Source organism: Ictidomys tridecemlineatus, chromosome 8, assembly GCF_052094955.1.
Source record: "Ictidomys tridecemlineatus isolate mIctTri1 chromosome 8, mIctTri1.hap1, whole genome shotgun sequence".
NCBI lineage: Eukaryota > Metazoa > Chordata > Mammalia > Rodentia > Sciuridae > Ictidomys > Ictidomys tridecemlineatus.
The window spans coordinates 62224053-62244561 of NC_135484.1; the positions used below are offsets into that span (position 1 = coordinate 62224053).

Here is a 20509-nt window from a genome sequence, read left to right on the forward strand (position 1 = left end):
TATTATAGGTTTATTCTTCCCTCCCTCCCTTCCTTTTAACCTTTGGGACATCAGTAAATATTTGTTGACATTAAAAAGGTCGAATTTTTATATCTTACCTGCCCAGCTGAAAACACTAACAAATGTTCATAGAAACCTATGTGACTACCAGAGTCCAGAGAAGCGCTTTAAAAAGCAAGCTGGGCAAGAGGAGCAATGTTTTACCATTCTATTGGAGAAGGCATCCCAAGCTCCTACGAGAGAGCAGGGCACAGAACAGGCATTGGATCAAGACGTGCTGATTGGAGGAAGCGTGCTTTAAGCGGCAAAGGTAATCCCGCTCTTGGGGGGCGTGTAGCCTTTTCAGTTCCTGGCCACTCATTTCGGTGGAGGTAGAGTTGGCACCGGAACAGACTAAGGTCCTAGATCCAGACCCTCCCACTGCTTCCCCCACCTTCCCGCAGCTGGAACCAGTTGTGAGCGGTTTTACTACGGGGCCTGTGGGATAGGTCTGCTGCCCCTGAGAGAAGAAGGGCATCTGCATCCATGTCACTGTGCGCAGGCTGAGGCCAGCGAGCCCCATTTGGCTTTTCCGCTACTCCGGTGCCTGGGGTGCAGCGGGCGGCACCGCACAGCGGCGACCGTCTGGCGCGCGCTCCACCCGCCGCTCCTCCCACCGGGCGGGCTCACCTTCAAGTGTGCGGTGGTTGCCGGGATCTTCCCTCCATTCCCAGAAGGTACAAAGTTTGGCTCTGTGGAGTCACCTGCGGGACTGAGCTGGGGCGGCTGGCCGGCGGGTTTCACACTTATTCGGTAAAGAAAGAGGACACGGGTGGAAAGAGCTGGGGAGTGACTTTCTGGGAAGTAGTCGTCCCAATCCAGAAAGCCAGAGCGCGGGGACTCGTGCACCCGGGTCTTTATGGCAGTGAATGGGTTGAAATAAAGTAGCAAAGGCGAGGCCGCTGCTCATTGGTTTGTGTTTATCTAAGCAAGACTGCAGGGTACCTTTTCTGAATTAAAAAAGCCAAATACAGTTCATCCCCTAATAGTTCCTCTTTGGCCAAGTCCCATGTTTGCACCCTCAGATGGCCTTCTGTCAAGTACCCCTCCCGCTCCCGCACTTGGTTACATTTCTATTATTCATATGTTACATATCCCCTGTAAGGTCACCTGAATTTTCCAGAGACCCTAAGGAAGTTTGTGAATGTCCCGGGGCGTGGGCAGAAGGGAGGTGGGCCTTTGCCAGTCAGCATGCAGCTTCTTAGAGACTTTGAGAAATTCTTCTTAAAAGTACGTTCTTTAGCAACAAAAGAGAATCATGCTTCTTGTACTTCTTAATAAGACTTTGCCTCAAAGCCTAACTTTGAGATAGTGTTTTCTTATTAAATGTTCTCTAAAACTACTACTAAAGAATTAGCCATAAACATGAAATGTTCTTGGGTTTCAGGTATGCGCAGATACTTGACTGAACTTAGCTCACTGCAAATTTGGAGGTGGTGTGTTTTCAGGGAATGTTTTATAACTTTTTAATTTTGCATTTTCTACTTAAATAATAATCTGTCAGTATAATTTAGTGGGTGGTGAGGTTAGGGATTTGCTGATTGTCTGGTTATGAATAGGATGAGTTGGTAGCCCAATATTTGTGTTTCATTTCGATCATGACATCTGTTTAATGTCACAATTGAATTGGCTTTGCAGAGCAGACATACCCTTATCTATTGTCTTGTGGCTATGACAAGATAATTACAGGGGCAATATGCTTGACTCTTAGCCTAACACAGGTTGTTAAACTGCATAAAGCAATCCAATTCCAAGGAAAGAGTTTTTCTAGCCTAGGGAATAAAGTGTCATCAATGCACAGGCCACCTAAGGTTTCTGAAATATTAATGTAGATTGTTAAGCAAAGATTGAATAGGGGAGGAAAAAACCACCAGGCACTTTAAGAGGGACCAAAAATAGCCCTGACTGCCAGTGAGAGAACTACTTTCCTTTTCTACTATCATCTGGGCTTCCCTCAAATTCCCAAAATGGATTGGGGAGGGTGTCTATTGCTGTAGAATAAGAAGTTCAGTATTTTAAGAGGCAAGCCTGTAACACTTAACACAAGTGGTAGGCTAAATGTGCAAGAGGCACCAATTGTCCTGCCAGGACCACAGACTCCTTACATTACTATTTTAGTCCCTGAGTTGGGTGGGGTCTCTCCCTCCACTGGACCACTGGAAGCCCATTAGATCTAGTGATGAGGGCAGCCTCTGGTCAGAGGTCCCAGGTACACTGTCCCAGGGACAGTCACAGTTCTCACTGCACAAAGGATGGGAATCACTCCTGTGTTTTGAAGAAGCCTGAATACCTCTGCTTTCCACCATGACAACCCCTTCCCCACTGTGACACCCATTCCTTCAACCCACCTGGAAGGATCCAAAGCTATTACCTTACCCTCAGATCCCTATGCACTTATTTTTAACATTATGACCCACAAAAGTGAAATAAATAAAAGTGAAGGAAATTGAGGATAGCTGGAGATAGGAAAGAAGAAGGGGAAAGTTTTGTGCCTCAGGACTTAGGAATTAAGAATGAACCTTTGTTAACAGCCTTTTCTGCTTTAGGCGGTGTTCAGATGCTTCGTTTTTATCAAATCCTCAGGATAACTAGGTAAGATAGATAGTATTATTCCCACTTCTCCCATAGGGGAACAGGCTCAGAAAGTTTAGTGGCTAAAACCTCACAGCTGTAAAGCCAAAGGAATAGATTAGGACATAGTCCACTGAACTCTACCTGTAGGAAGGTAAGTATTCTTTAATTGTAAGAGCTGATTTAAAAAAAAAAAAAGCCCCAGCATCTCTGTCCTCCATCTATATCCATCTTCAGCTTTCCTGAGGAGGCTGAGCTGGGGCCAAATCTGTCTGTAGCCATGTCCCAGGAATGTGTACATGTCTGGGGTTTCTTTCAACATATTGGGCCTCACCAGCTGCCCTATCCCTGCCATTCCCCACCCTTTACCTCCATTTTTGCACACTCTCCATTACTTTAATCCCAAACTATCAAATACTAGGCTTCCAGAACCATTGATATGTGCTCTTTTTCTCCTGGGGCACCACCTTTTCACTTCATGCTTCATGATGGTAGATGTCATAAAGATCACTCCAAATAAAACAGGAAATGCACATTTAAGGGCCCATAGTAGATGCAGCTTCAAGGTCTAAGGAATCCAATAAATTTGTGGTGCACTTTATAGAGTTAAAATAGAATTTTTTACTCTTTCTAAACTCTCAAACCTAAGAGAGTTCCTGTTGGATCTCAGCATTTGGCATGACTATCAGATCACCCATTTCAGTAAATACCACACATGTGCACACACATGCATGCACACACAGTCAATAGTGTATCCTGCGACTCTAACATGCTCAGAGACCTAGCTGGAAACCATGCTTTTATTCTTGAAGGCTTATATTAACATGTAAAACATTGGCAAAGTTTTACTATAGGGAACTCAAGTTTCATACACTCAGTAGCTCATTACCCCAATTTTGAAATAATTTGTGTACTAGTGGGTTGGTAAGTATTGAAAATACTGAAGTCTCACCAACTGGGTCCCACCTTGACATTCCAAATCTTCAAGAAAAGTTCAGGCCTTTATGAGGTCAGGTCAGGGGAAAGCAAAGGGAAACATCTGAGAACCATTGTTTCCACCATGTTTACAGGAAAGAGATCAAAGGCCAACCACATGGCTTTAGAGGCAGACAGAACTGGGTTCAAGTTTTGACCCTATCGCTCACTCACAGGGGAACCTGAGCAAAGTTCCTATCCTCTTAGCCCAGTGTCCTCTTTTGCAAAATAAAGATAAAATTGCCTGCCTTTGAAAGTTACTGTGAAATTTAAATAGAAAAATGCACACAAAGAGCTGAGTATGTTATCAGGCATATTACAAAAGGTCTGTACATTTTTTTCACAATTGATCCTTTACATTCTGTGTTGGTTTCCTACGTCTTCCTTTTTTTCATTGAAATCTAGACAGTTATTTTAAACTGGAGGTATATTTCCATAAGCATAAATGTGAATGATTTTTAATGATTGGAAATGCTTGTTTTTAGCATGTGCTTTGGATTTATTTTCCTCATTAGAGTCACAGGTGTGTTGGTGAGTATGACTGTGCGTTAAGGCTGGTTTCATCAGTGACTCCTAAAAACCTTGGGAAGTTAACACCAGTCTTGGATAAATATTTTCTGATGGCCATTCTTGAAAAGAAATTCAGTTTGTTGTTCATTATATGTAAAGAATTACATACCTAATAATAGTAACTTAAGTCCAATAGTAGTGAGCTTTTAAGAGATGCATCCTGATCCTTTCCAGTATTTGAGAATGATCAAAAGCAAGAAGCAGACTGGTAGAGGATAAAGGGTAAGGTCTCTCTATTTTGTCTGAACCACTGACAAATGCTGTTGGTTGAGTATCCTCTTTTTTCTTGCATTGAGTTTGGATCTCTATGTGCTTCAGATAAATCTATGTCCATTTCTTGCTATGAAAGGAAAGATGAATCTAAATTGTTTTTTCAGTACTGATGATTGAACCCAGGGGCACTTCACCACTAAGCTCTATCCTCTTTTTATTTTATTTTTAGTGGGAACTCTGTAAGTTGCTTAGAGCCTTACTAAGTTGCGGAGGCTGGCCTTGTGATCCTCCTGCCTCACTCAGCCTCCAAAGTAGCTGGATTACAGGCGTGTTCCACCATGCTTGGCTCTGGATTATTTGTGACCATTCTTCTAACTGCACTCTTCCAGTGTTTGGTGTCTTAAGGAGCATGTAGCACTATAGCAGCCATTATCAGTGGAAGATTCTACAGAAGGGATCACTAGGAAAAGATCACACATTCTGCAAAATGTATGCAAAGAAGAGTTTGTCTCTTTTCTGGCTTTGTTTTGCTTATATGGAAATGTAATGTGCCCCATCCACATATTCCTTAAAAAAGACCACTTTCACCATTTGATATCCCTGAGGGAAAGCCTTACATGATGAGACCAGTGCAGTGGAGAAAGAAGGTAAAGGTCTGGAACCCTGTTGTCATCATTAGCACTGAAGTAAGCAGTCTTAGAAATACCATTCTCTTCCACAGTGAAAGTGCCCTCAGTGGACCTCTCTGTTGTGTTTAAGCTGATAGGGCTGGGTCTTCTTAAACTTGCAGGTGAAGGTATCCCATATGAATTGCACACCAGCCAAAGAATACCAAACCAGAAACCTCTTGCAAGAAAATCATTCTAAGATCAAATGGAGTCACTATTCTCCGGTGTCTATGGCTGCCTTTGTTCAGGGAATGCAGAGTAATGATTTTTAATTTAGTCTGTTTTCTGTCTCAATACTTTTTTGAAAACAAGATTAACCCTCTGTGTGTCTATTGTTAATCTATTTTATTCTTTTGTTTTATTATTGACTTGCCAACAGCTTACCAAGAAATAATATTTTGTGCCCACATAAAATCTTTTGTCATTTTTATTTTTCCATATTATATAACTAAGTTACTTTTAGTTTCTTTAATATATTTATCAATTTATTTCTATTTTGTTTCTTTTTACCTCTTAATATTTATATTTTATTTTTCCATGTAATATTTTGATCCTTTTTTGCTTTCAGTATAGTTTATCTTTTAAATATATGCATGTGCATACATACTTTTGGAAGAGGCATGATGTAGTAGGAGAATCATGGCATTTTGTGTCAAACTGGTTTAAATTCTGGCTCTGGTCTGTCCATGTAGTTTTTGGCAAATTCCTTAAACTAAAAGCAAAAGCGGTGACAGTGAGCATGGAATGATGTAATTACAGAACCAGTCTTAAAGGAAATGTAAAGATTAAGATGTCAGGCTACATGCCTTGAGAATTTTTAATTACAAACTGATCAAAAAGTGAAAGAAGAGAGAAAGAAGATGGGAGATAGAGTGAATGACCTCTGGTGTAATAAATGTGAGCCAAAAATATTTATTATTTAAACTGACAAGTATTCAAAATATTAAGAACATTAAAACATACAAAGATTGAAAATAGACCAAAATTGAGTAGTGCAGGGCCAGAAAGGATGTACCAAGGGAAGGGGAATGGGCTAATGCTATTTTCCATATTGAAGAACTAGGAGATAATATCTAAAGAATTAAAATCTAAAAGTAGTATATAATATTAAACAAAGGTAACCTTCAAAGCAAAAATACACATAAGTGTGTTAGAAAAATCAATACAAAGTGATAGTGAAAAATACAGAAAAAATAGATAATTTCTCTCATATATGTATATGTGTGTATATAAGCTATAAAAGACTTCTAGGCTTCCTTATTACTCAAGATAATAAATCTTTTGAAAGGCATTTGTGTTGTTTTATTGAAGCTGGCAGTTGAAAGCACCCTTATTGATCAACCTACCAGCTACATGATACCTAACCAGAAGCCCCTTGCAAAGAAACCAACCCTTCCCTCCAGAGTTAAAACAAAATATATCTGTTATGATAGATGCAGAAGAGTTCATTTTCGCCTCTATATCAAGAAAATAATTACAAACTGACTTATAAAGCAATATCCAACTCTATGCTGTAGATAAGGCATAACTTAAAGTGGTTCAGAGAAGTTGAAAAATAAAAAGTGTATGCAAAAGTATATCATATATACACAAACAGATGCATATTTTTTAATAACATGAGATTATAAGATCAAGGAATTCTAAAGAAAACAGGGTTTTAAGGTGGAAATTTCAATAATGTTGAATATTTCTAGGAAACCAACTAAAATAAGGACACAGAAAAATTTCTTGGATTTAGCCAATAATGAGATTGAGCAATCTTGAAAAGAATGGTTTTGTTGAGGTGATGAGGCAAAACCTACAGTGTGAAAATTTCAACTTTTCTTCCCAGCAATTATGATCATACTTGCTTCTGAAAGTTCAGAGTATGGGGCAGGGCTATGTAGTCGTGTATGGCCCTCATAACAGGAAAGATGGCTGTCGGATATATTCTAGCTCAGATGACTGTTTGCAACCTAGTTCTACTCACAGCATCCTCTATAAACAAATACGTAATATGAAGATTCAGGAGCAAGAACAGGGGTTTTGTTCATTTGTTTGGTTTCGTTTTTGCAGGACGGGTTACTAATACAACTGGCTAGGGCCACATATTCCTTAAGAAAGACACTTTCACCAAGAGAATGCCCCACCTTGGGTCCCCTGAGGAAAAATGAGGTGATGAGCATCTAGTACCACTCTCTTCTTGTATCTGCATGTAACAAATAGGCTTCTTCCTCTGACATCTAGTGTTTGGGTGTTGTATTCGACCAACCTGTATTGGGAGTTTAGGGAGAATTGGAAAAAGCCATTTCCCCATTAAGAATTCATCCATTCAACTCAGATGGCACCCCTATTAGCATCCTGGATAGATTTTTTTATGTCATAGATATTACATTTATGAACAGTCTCCCTGAATGGAGTTGGATAAAGGTAAATTGATGTGAGTCATTAGCTAATGCTTCAGTTAGGAGGTAGCTGCTGGTACACAGTAACTGTGAAGTAAGTATTGGTTATCTTGAAGTGACTAAAAGGCTGAGAAGGAATATTGCTGAGGTGGGAAAGGAGGCTATTATAACTGCAGAGAGAGTAGAACTTTGTGAAGAACCCAGAGGACATTCAGCTGAGTAGAACACAGAGATGGGGGCCCAGGGTTTAGGAAGCCCTGAAATCAGAGTCTAGAATATGGAATTAGATGCAAGATATACAGGAGGGATGAATGTTGGAGAGAAAAACTGTTAACTCTGCCAACAAGTATGTGTTGAGCTTATGTTGGGCATGCATAGTAACTTACAGTTTGAGGAAAGTGGCATGTAAACACAGAACTAAAAATTAGGAAGTATACACAAAACCTTGGAGTATACAGGAGGGAGAAACTTCCAGCACTGGAAATAACCAGGGAAAGCCATTGTGAAAAGAGGACTTCTCCACATCATCAAGAAAAAAAAAAAGAGATTTTCACAAAGAAAATAAGTAAAGGCACAAATTTGAAATTAATAGCAATAGTAATAATCAAGACTTATTTCACGGTTACTGTGCACCATAACTTCCCAGCACCATCTCATTTCCTCACAAATGTATGCAGTGAGTTATATGATTCTCCTTGAACAGATACGGAGCCAAGATTAAAAGAAGTTGATAATTAAACCAATGACCTTGAGCCTAATGGAAGAAAGAGTAGGACCAAAATCTCCATCATATCAGATTAGGCCCCAACTTCCTTAAGACTCCTATGGCACAAGAATTAAAACCAAGAATCAATAAATGAGATGGATTCAAACTAAAAAGCTTCTCAGCAAAAGAAACAGTGAGGTGAATAGAGAGCCTACAGAATGGGAGCAAATCTTTACCACAAGCACATCAGATAGAGCACCAATCTCTAGGATATATAAAGCACTCAAAAACCTTAACATCAAAAAAAACAAATAACCCAATCAATAAATAGGCCAAGGAACTGAATAGACACTTCACAGAAAAGGATATACAATCAATCAACAAATAAATGAAAAAATATTCAACATCTCTATCAATTAGAGAAATGCAAATCAAAACCACTCTAATATTTTATCTCACTCCAGTCAGAATCACAGCTATCAATGGGGCTGGGGATGTGGCTCAAGCGGTAGGGTGCTCGCCTGGCGTGCGTTTGGCCCGGGTTCCATCCTCAGCACCACATACAAACAAAGATGTTGTGTCCACCGAAAACTAGAAAATAAATATTAAAGAGTTTCTCTCTCTCTCTCTCTCTCTCTCTCTCTCTCTCTCTCTCTCTCTCTCTCTCTCTCTCTCTCTCTCTTTCTCTCTTCTCTCTCCCTCTCTTTGTCTCTCTCTTTAAAAAAAAAAAAAAGAATCACAGCTATCAAGAATACAAACAACAATGAGTGTTGGTAAGGATGTGGGGAAAAAGGTACACTCATACATTGCTGGTGGGACTGCAAATTGGTGCAGCCAATCTGGAAAGCAGTATGGAGATTCCTTGGAAAACTTGTAATGGAACCACCATTTGACCCAGCTATCCTACTCCTTGGTTTACACCTAAAGAACTTAAAAATAATGCTACATACATACATAGCCATATCAATGTTATGGCAGCACAATTCACAATAGCTAAATTGTGAAACCAACCCAAATGCCCTTCAGTAGATGAATGGATAGGGAAACTTTAGTATATATACACAAGGGAACATTACTCAGCATTAAAAGAAAAGAAAATCATGGCATTTGCAGATAAATGGATGAGTTGGAGAATATCATGCTAAGTGAAGTAAGACAATCCCCAAAAAACAAAGGCTGAATGTTTTCTTTGATATGAGGATGCTGATTCATAATGGTGATATGGGGGTGGGGAGTATGGGAGGAATGGAGGAACTTTACATATGGCAAAGGGGAGGGAGGGGAAGGAAGGGAGTAAGGGGGTAGTAATGATGGTAGGATGAGTTATACACCATTACCCTAAGTACATGTATGAAGACATGAATGGTGTGAAAATACTTTGTTATAATCAGTGACTTGAAAAATTGTGCTCTATATGTGTAATATGAAATGAATTACATCTGCTATCATGTATAACAAATTAGAATAAATAAATAATTAAATTTAAAAATAAATAATTTTTTAAAAGAAATTGATAGATTTGCCTAGAATCAGCCCAGCTTATCCATTCCTAGCTACACACAGCAATGTCCAGATCCTCCATAGGACAAGGACTTTACTAGAAGCCAGTCTTCAGTTTTCAGTAAAACCGCTTTAGTTACAAGCATCTGCCCAGCAATGGAACATTTATTTTTCTTATAGTCACCCTCTTCTTTGATATTTTTTTAAACAAAATTTTCTGTAGTTGTAGATGGACAGCATGTCTTTTATTTATTTATTTAATTTTATGTGGTGCTGAGGATTGAACCCTCACATGCTAGGCAAGTACTCTGCCACTGAGCTGAAACCTTAGCCCTCTTCTTCAATCTTGAAACCCATTCATACAGGGAAGTGCTTAGCAGAAAAAAATAGGTGAATTCATTTCAACTCTAAATAAACATATATTTGTCTCTGTCTTAAATATGGAATGTTAAGTGATAGATACAGGAATTGCTAACTTTTTGTCTGAGCCACAGCTTAAGGCAAGCTACACCTTTAAAATTAAAAATAATAAAAAGGAGAAGAAATAAGCAAAAAAAAATACTATGTTTGATGGCCAAGTTAAAGATTAGCAGCTTGGAAGGCCCCAAGACATTTATTTTTACTGTAATACATTTCTGATTGTCAAACTAAAATGTCTCTTATTGTATAGCATTTGACCTATTTGAAGAAGTGCAAATTATCTAAGGGTTTTTCCTTTGTTAAATTCACAGCCCTATTTTGACATCCACTCAAATATGTAATAACTTTTTATCATAAAACCTGCAGCAGAAATGAATACTAAATTTTTCATGCAACCCTTCTGGGATTGTACTGTCGGAATGGATATATCTTTTCTTTGATGTTTTTGAAATTAGTTTTATGTAATCAGTACCTGTCAGTGGGACACTGAGTATTGACAGAATAAAGAATTCTTCCACTTTCTCATTGCTATTAAATACCTCACTGTCAATTTTTAGAACATGCAGGATTTGACTCAGCCCTGAAATTTCCAACATAGATGGTATTTTACATTTGTGATAGTAATCATTGTGTCCTTGAAAAGGTTATATCTAGAAGATTCTCTCTCTCTCTCTCACACACACACACACACACACACATACACACACACACACACACACACACACACACACACACACCTTCCATGCAGTTTTAAGTCCATCCCACATACCCAGACAGCTCTTCACTGTCTCTCTGAGAGGGCCAGGGGATGACCTGTGTAGTTCTATGGAATTGCCTGAACCTCCTATAGCCTCTCTGAGGCTTTTGAAATGATCAGACCAGGGTATTGGTAGAAGCAGCTTCAGTGTCAGCCTGCCCTGACCTGGCGATGAGAGGCTCTCACAGAGGTCACGGCTCCAGATACAGGGGTGTACACTGACCTTCCTTTGACTCTTCTCACTCTCCTCCACAGGTGGGTCTGGTGCTGAGGACAATTCACATACCTTGAAAATAGCACATCTTAGTTAAATTAATGCCAACAAAGGACCCTAGATTGGTTAAGTGAAGTCTACTAGTATGCTTTTAGAATGCTTCCCTTATTGTAAACTACAGAAGAGAATAATCAGCTTATAAATTAAATTGGCTAAATTAAACAAAAATCTGTAACATTAGTCACCATTTTTATATGAGGCTATTTTGATGCTAGTAAATTTTCAGCAGGAAACAACTCTTTTGCAAATTACAACTTGTAGGTCAGCTGGACACAGTGCCAGGCCATTATAATTTTTTTTTCCTTTTTAATTACTTGCCAAGAAGGAATGTAAATTTTTCAGAAATTTTCTCCTTTAACCCTGTTTACTATTATAACTCATATAATTCTTACAAAGTAATAATATCAGGATATTAAGTGGTATTAAATTAGCAACAATATAACTAATCATTATATAAATTATCAAGGACATTTTCTATAGTCAGCTTCCAGGGCAGCTTTGACCAACAGAATTATGAGCCACAAAGGCAAGCCATGTGTATCATTTTAAATTTTGTAGCAGCTGCAGCTAACAATAAAAATAAGTGAAATTAATTTGAATATATTTTAACACATTACTTTAAAAACATTATTCCATCTGTAATTCAATACAAGAATGGATTTTGCATTTTTACACCTAATAGTCAAAATCAAGTATACATTTTTATACTTAAGCACACCTTAATTCAGACACACCACATCAAATGATCAGTAACCCCTTTGTGGCTAGTGACTACTGTGGTTGTAAGGTAAAGTTCAGGGTCACATGCATGCTGTGCTCTGAGGGGATAGGATAAAGGATGAATTAAAAATGACTTCTACCCTCTGAGAGGACTAAGTGTGGGGAGTCAATCCAGGTGGGGAACTTCTTTGAGTGAATAGGGCTGCTTATATGCATCTTTCTGCTAATTAGAGACACTCTCAGTCACCTGACTTCCAGGTGTCAGAAAATGGGCACAAGGTGCTAATTTTATTAAGACAAAACACTCTACTATCATTATCCAGAAAACCACTTTAATATACAACTGTCCGATATCTACAAAATAAATACTCCCACATACACACTAGGATGTAACCTACACAATATACCAGAAGCCTGGCCGTGGTACCTTCCTCCCCCCAGTTCCTCCCTGCCCACACCCTAGTCAATACCACAACAAGACTCTCTAATTTAGCATCCTGCTTTGGAAAGTCCACTGCCCCTCTCACCCTAACTGCAGCATAAATTGTGAAGAGGATACATTTCTGGGGTTCAAGCCTTCTTTGTTCTTCCCCAGCCTCTGTATGTCCTCTTTTTCCTTCAGGGAGTGCCACTATGTGGCTTTTCTAAAGAGCTGCCTTGAACTCCTGTAGCTTCTTTCAGAGTCTTAAAGGCTGGCAAGACCAGGAAATTCCCCTTAAAACACGACTGCTTTCAGAGAAGGTTCTGATGGAAGTTCTTAATTCCATACTGAGCATTTAATACAATACTTTCTTTCCTTGGGGATTTTCATATCATAAGCATCATTTGTACCACGCAGAAGAAAGGCTACATTCTCAGTTAAATTAATTTCAAGCATCAGTAGGCAAGAGGGAGGAAGGGCAGCTTCCTGGAGCTGCTGACCTGTTGCTAATGAAGCTCCAGCCTGCTCTGCCTTTGGCTGGGGCCGCCAGTCAGGCCCTTCAGCAGCCTGGCCTTCCCTCACATTCCTCTAGACCTTTGCCACATCATGTGGAAATAGCTGCCTAAGTTGATTCTTAAAGTGAGTTTTTTCCTGCCTTCCAAATTTGTGGGTATGATTCTTGAATTTACCACATATTCGAAGTATCCACATTTACTTTATATTCATTTCCAGAACAGCAATGATATGGCCCAAGATTGATCATTAGCATGATAAATTATACTTATCACCTGGCAAACTTCGAGATGGTTGAATTAATTAAAAAATAGCCTCATTTTTATGAGGCTCCTAAATTCTGAAGCTGAAGCAATAGCATGCCATTTTGAGCTTCTAATTCAACACTTTCTTTAAAAACATGGACACAGGAGTGGAAGTGCCTTATCCAGTAGGCACAGTAGCCCAGGGCCTACAGTGTTTCCAGGAGTCAGTGGATGTGTATTCATTTCTTTTCAAATTCGGAAGAAAAGCTGGATTTTATTTGTCTTTATGTCCATGTAGCTATAAAATATGATTTTTCATATTTTCCTTGGAGGAAAGGACCCAGGAAAGGAAAAATGTCTCAAGCCTGTGAGCAATGAAGCAGCACGTGCTGGATGGTTTCCAGCCCCCATGAACAACCTCAGAGATATTCTTCAAAGATTTTTCTCCCACTACTTGCCCTAACAAAACAATGAGCTGAAGTTGTTCTAACAATCTAGAAGATATTAGAAAAAGAAGACATAAAACAGGAGAGTCTGGGTTCTCTGGCCTATTTTCAAATCTACAAAAAGCATTGCCTCAGTTAATACAGTTCAGGGTCGAAGAAGATTTTTTTAATGTGCTAATTAAAATGTTAAGTACTGCTTGAGCAGAAAAAATCAATTTTTATTCACACATTTTGAGAGTGATTCACGAATGAGTGGGATAACATGTCAGACTGTGTCTCAGGCCCTATTTGCCTTATCAAAAGTTAAGTATTTACCTACCTCAAACCAACTTCACTAAAATATAACTTCATTACAGCAGAGAAGTCAAAACTAAAAGAGAATAAACAGGTCAGTAAGTATTAAAACTAGGCCTCTATAAGCCTAATATTGCTTTTTTATCTTTTATTGATTTCATTTTTTAAAAATACACAACAGCAGTGGAAAGCATTACAGTTCTTATTACACATACAGAGCACAATTTTTCATATCTCTGTATATAAAGTATGTTCACGCCAATTTATCCCTTTATACATGTACTTTGGGTTTTTTTGCATTCTAATTCTTAATACACATATATACCACAATTTTTCATATCTCTGTTTCTATATAAAGTATGTCTTCATACATGTACTTTGTATAATTATGTCCATCGCATTTCACCATCGTTGCCAATCCCCTGCCCCCTCCCTTTCCTCCCCACCTCCCTGCCCTATCTAAAATTCATCTATCCTCCCATGCTCTCCCTCCCTACCCCACTATGAGTCAACTGCCTTATATCAGAGAAAACATTTGGCATTTGATTTTGGGGGGATTGGCTGAATTCACTTAGCGTTATCTTCTCCAACGCCATCCATTTACCTACAAATGCATGATTTTGTTCTTTTTGTAATGCTGAGTAAAATTCTATTATGTATATATGCCACATTTTTTTATCCATTCATCCACTGAAAGGCATCTAGGTTGGCTCCACAGTTTAGCTATTGTTAATTGTGCTGCTATAAACATTGATGTGGCTGTGTCCCTGTAGTGTACTGTTTTAAGTCCATTGCTTTTGATGTAGTGGAATGTGTGAGTTGTTGACAAGAGAAGCAACTTGTCTGTAGTAAAAGGCCAGTGAGTATGTGAGACAAGGACCTAAGGATGCAAATCACTTAAATTAAATGGAAAACTCGAATCCTAGACCTAGACCCCTGTCAACAGTCTTACTGCAAGGCTTAGGAGATCTTTTGGAAGCGAGTGGATGGATCTGGTGTAAAAGAAGCTGCTGGAAGGCGAACCTAAGTAGAATGCAGGGTTTGAAGACACCTGGAAGTCTGGTGGATATAACTGCAAATATAAGGTAGCTGAGGAGCACTATTAAAAAGCTACAGGTGATGCTACATGAAAGTGGGCAGGCTTGGCCAGCTTGTAGCAGCCACACCTGGGTACCTGTTTTTGAACAAGGGCATGAGTGTCATGAGGGGTTGAGCTGTGGGAGCAGTTTTGGCTACACAAATAGAGACTGCAACAGCTTTGCTCCTTCACACCATCAATCACCGTTTATGACTTCATCTCCTTGGGTACGCCATCTGGAAATGCCCCAAAGCTATGCACAGTTGGTGCTCACCAGATTATAGCTGGGTTTTATATGGTTGAAAATCCTCAGATATAAAAAGATTAAGACTTGTGCAAAATCACATAGTTTCCTAAGGCTATAGATTCTGAACTGAGATATAGATGATACTATATGTGATCATTGTAGTTTGAATAGATAAAGATTATGCAGCTAAAAGTGTAGGGGAAAAGAATAATAGATTTTGGTTAGGCAATCAAAATACTATGTTATTTTCCATTTCTGGTATTGTTAGCTTTCTTAAATTTTTCATATCTTTTTTCACTTTGAAAAAGTATTCACTTTTTTATATCTTTTTTAAAATTGTTGATAGACCTTTATTTTATTTATTTATATGTGGTGCTGAGAATTGAACCTAGTACTTCACACATGCCAGGCAAGTGTGCTACCACTTAGCCATAGCCCCAACCCCACTTTTAAATTTGTTTTATATTATTATTTTTTTAATTTGTTCTACTTAGTTGTATATGACAGCAGAAAGTATTTCAATTCTTCATACACAAATGAAGCACAACATTTCAGTTCTCTGGCCATACGTGGTGTAGAGACACACCATTCATGCAATCATACATGTACCTAGGGTAACCATGTCCATCTCATTCCACCATCTTTCCTATTCTCATAACCATTCCCCATCCTCCCCTTTGTCCAATCCAAATCACTTTTAAATTTGTATTGATAACTTTATATTTTTCTTAAAGACCCACCCTGATTGTATAAGAAAAAGTACTACAAATCCTACTATATGCATGACTACACCCCACTGTGAGCTCTGATTCCTGCATCATTCCAGTGGAGAGAGACTTCTCTCTAATTGCATTAAAAAAGAATTCAAAAGAATGAGGCTATGACTGTTGAGACAAAGAGTAAAGTGACCTTCTATATTAATCAAGGTTGAGCATAAAGTTCAGTTGTTTAGTGTTTAGCCACTGAGAATAAATAACCAAGGAGATGCATGAGAGGCTGAAATGAAGTGGTGGGTATGTTTAAAATGTATTTCCAAACTATTCAACCACATTTTGTCATCATCATCGACTCATGGTATATTCTCCATTGGAATAAACTCCATTAGTCTCTTCTGTCCAGCATCCCCTGGTCACTTGGAGATAAATGAAAAAACTAAGAAGTGAGAGGTGGGATAGCTCTTGGGAGGTTCCTTCTAGTGAGAGATGACCTAGTTATTTCAGGAGCTGTCTGGACAGCATCAGTAGATAGAGATGGAATTATGGGTGTGATCCCCTTTCCTCTGTTCTCTTCAAGCTCTGGAGTGCTTAGAACTAAAAGCTGGTGCTTTGTTTCTAAACCCATTCTCTGTAGCTCAAAGGTCAGAGCCTTAACCTCAGCCCTGTCTTGGTTCCCAACTCATTCCTACAACTCTCACCATCTCATCTCCATCCCAGGGGCTCACACCAGCAAGCACACTCTAGGGCATAATGATGGTCATGATGGGGATGATAACGGCTGACAGTACGAGAAAACATTATTCTCAGAACTTTTTTGTGATAAATCTTTTATGACAATACTGTCATATTATTCATCACAACTGTAGTCTGAGTTATGTACTATTATTGTTACTATTTTACATAGGGAGACTGAGACTTGGAGAGATTACTTAATTGGTGTTACAGATTTCAAGCAGCAGAACATCAAACATTTATATAACCGCAAGCCCTTAAATATTGGGGTGTGACTTGAGGTCTTCATCGAGTTCTTGTTGATCTTATTCACTGCTATAGACACTATGTATGTTGAAAGAATGAATGACATAAAATAAAATATATGTTGAGATATCATTAAAAATGGAGATTCCCCAGAGTTTCAATACAATGGAACAAGATGGGTGGATGAGGTGAAAAATGAGATCCTCCTGTTATGTGGGATATAACTTAGCAAATCTGCACAACTTGGATTCACAGGTGTGTGGGTGTGTGTGGGAAGGAGTGTTGACAGGCAAATGTAGTTGTTCTGTTTTGTACTTTGATGCTATCAAAACACCTCAATAACTTCGAATTATTAGCAGATGATTTTTCTGATATTTAAAGTAATAAAACAAGAAGCCATAAAGCTGACTCATCAGTTACTTCATCCTGTCATGACTCTGTTTACTGGAAAAAAAGTTGAGAATAATTATTTTAGGCTTTATTTCAAAAAATAATCACAACTGTGAAATTATCACTGCAATATAAATGAATACATCATCTGCTAGTCCTTTTGATTTATTCTGTGCATCATGCTCTTCTCTACCATATACATTTTCTTAACACTTTTCAGACTTCTTAACATACTTTTTTCTTAAAAAATAGTCTAATTTCCTTTAAATTCATTCCTCATTTTGCTTGTCCTAGTCATCATGAATAAATTGCGTATGTATGAAGATGTCAGTGTATATAGATGAACGTTGTGAATCAGAATACATTAAACTGACACTGTCAGTCTTCTATCAACACTAACCTCACAAGCATAAATTTTCTTTTCTTTCTTTTTTTTTTTTTAGAAAAAAATCTTGCTACAAAAAAAGCATTCTCAACTGATTATGACTTGTTTTCTGGGGTCATAGTCCAAATAAGTGTCAAAACTTACAACTTAAGAAATGAGAAAAAGTCTTATACTTTAAAAAGTTTCAAGGGAAAAAAGTGCTTTCTCTTAATACAGGCTAGGTGGGTTCACCCAGCAGTACCTCATGAACACTGATATAGAGAAAGCACGTGTGTGTCTGCAAAGAATTTTTATGAAGTTAATCATATATAGCATCAGATTTTATCATAAAATTAGGGGTAGTTTTCCTATATGAAAATTACCCTTAAATATAATAAAAACATTCTGAAGAATTAACTCTGTGTAAATGGTACTTTAAAACAGCTAAGTAAATATTAATGATATTTAAAATAGGAACACAATATCAATACTAATAATTAGACTTTTTAAATGTCCAATATTGAACACATCAGCGAATTAATATTTTATTCCTTGACTAATGAACAGCCTATTGAGAATAGGATTCACAAAATTTTAATTATATAGAATTTCCACTAATACATCAACTTGTCTTTACTTCAAATCTCAACATTTACAGGAGGTGCTACACATGAAGTCCTTTTTTTGTTTGTTTCTTTCTTGCTTTTTGGAGTAAAGGTCTCACTATGTTGCCCAGGCTAGTTTGGAACTCTTGGGTTCAAGCCATCCTCCAGCCTTAACCTTCAGGTGTCTGAGACCACATGGGTGCACCATTATGCCCAAATTGCTAAGCATGAAGTTTTAATTGACACAAAGGAAATCAATGCCTGCCAAGGAACAGTGCTCTTACTTTGTCAGGTATTTGAGACACAAGTAAAGGTTATAGATTAAAGGTTTCAGTTTGCTTTCAGAGTTCATTCCCCACAGAGAATTATTCAACAGAATTATGTCCCACTCTGAATCTCCCATCTTCCTCAGAGGACTTGACAACGGGGAGAGAAAGAAAGAAAGCAAGAGGTACACAGAGGTGAAGGGGTGAGACTGAAGCACTTTAAGTTTAGATTTCAGTAACCTGGGAATTGTCAACAATAAGTAAGTCCCCTGACTTTGCAATTTTATTTTTTATTAAACATTAAAACATATTAACATGTAGCTAAACTGATTATACTCCCAAATCTTAAATGTCAGACCATCAGTCTTAGAAATAGACTTATTAGTATGCCTGCTGACTAAAATTTGAGGAGCCATATTCCTCCAGATTATATTTGGAGAATATTGAAATTCATAAAATGATTTGAGAGATCACGGAAATTGCTATACATAATTCATTGGGAAAAGTTTGCCCATCTTAATCTAAATCATTGCTTCTAAAAATGCAGGTCATTGCAGGTCCCCCAAACTTGCTCATTTGAATATATAATCCATATTATCTTTTTTACACTTACAGAAATGCTTTAAAAGCAGTTGATATGAGTTCATTTTTCTCCTGTGCCTCAAGTTATTATAATTACAAAACACTAGACTTTTTTTGTTTCCCTCAAAATCTCCTTTTAATTTATTTGTTCTTTTTTTATACATGACAGTAGAATGCACTTTAACAAATTATATGTATATATGTATTTCAACTTCCCATTCTTCTGGTTGTACATTATGTGGAATTACATTGGCCATGTATTCATATATGGACATAGAAAAGTAATGTTCAAGTCATTATATTAACTTTCCTACTCCCAATCCCCCTTCCTTCCCTTCATTCCCCTTTGTCTAATCCAAAGTACTATTTTTCCCTACCCTGCCCCCTTATTGTGAATTAGCATCCATATACCAGAGAGAACATTTGGTCTTCAGGTTTTTGGTATTGGTTTATTTCACTTAGCATGATAGTCTCTAGTTCCATCCATTAATTGGCAAATACCTTAATTTTATTTATTTATTTTTTTAAAGAGAGAGTGAGAGAGGAGAGAGAGAGAGAGAGAGAGAGAGAGAGAGAGAGAGAGAGAGAGAAATAGAGAGAGAGAATTTTTAATATTTATTTTTAGTTCTCGGCGGACACAACATCTTTGTTGGTATGTGGTGCTGAGGATCGAACCCGGGCCGCACGCACGCCAGGTGAGCGCGCTACCGCTTGAGCCACATCTCCAGCCCAATTTTATTTATCTTTATGGCTGGGTACTATTCCATTGTGTGTATACACCACATTTTCTTTATCTGTTCATCTGTTGAAGGACATCTAGGCCAGTTCCATAGTTTAGCTATTGGGAATTTAACTGCTATAAACATTGATTCAAGTAACCCAATTTATTGTTACCAGAAACCAGACATTTTTAAAATGTCTTTTACCAAGACAGTTGACTGCACAAATAATTTTTCAGCTCTGTTATATTTTATTTGCTTACTTAAATATATAAACATATTTAGGTTGAACAGTGGGGGCAGTTCTCTCTGTATACTTCTTTGCACATGGTGCTTTCACTGGTCATAACACTTTTACCCTCATACAGCTACCTTTTGCTGAACTGACCCATTCCTATTGACTATCTTGAATAGTCCAAGGACCACATCAAGAATTCTTACCCATTCCATCCTAAACAATCAGCTGGATATACACCATGTACTAACAAGCAGACAAAGATATGTTTAACAACCTGAGTGTTGCTGAGATACTAGCCACTACAAATAGACAATTAGACATAAGTTGTAAACAACCAGTACCAGTACATGCTGAAGGAATATAAACTCTGCTCAAAGCAAGAACTACAATACAGTGTGAAGACAAGCATGGTGCTGTTCTGTAGTTTGCTGTTGACTTTCTCTTCTGGTAACCTATGAGATCATTATTAAAAAGGGCCAATCATACTTACCCTGGAATCCTGTGTCAGCTTTTTTGCTACTGTGACTAAAAGGCCTGACAAGACCTATTTTAAGGTGGTAAAGTTTATATGGGGCTCACAGTTTCAGAGGTGTCAGTCCATAGATGGCTG

At 38.1% G+C, this 20509-nt stretch overlaps 1 protein-coding gene across 1 annotated transcript in view; it reads left to right on the forward strand.

The window, feature by feature from the left end:
• Positions 1-346: 346 nt before the first annotated feature.
• Mchr2 (melanin concentrating hormone receptor 2) overlaps positions 347-20509 on the forward strand; it is a 38167-nt gene continuing 18004 nt past the window's right edge. The window contains exon 1 of the mRNA XM_005335882.5: positions 347-716. The gene's annotated coding sequence lies outside the window, so the exon portion shown is untranslated. The remainder of the gene's footprint in view (positions 717-20509) is intronic.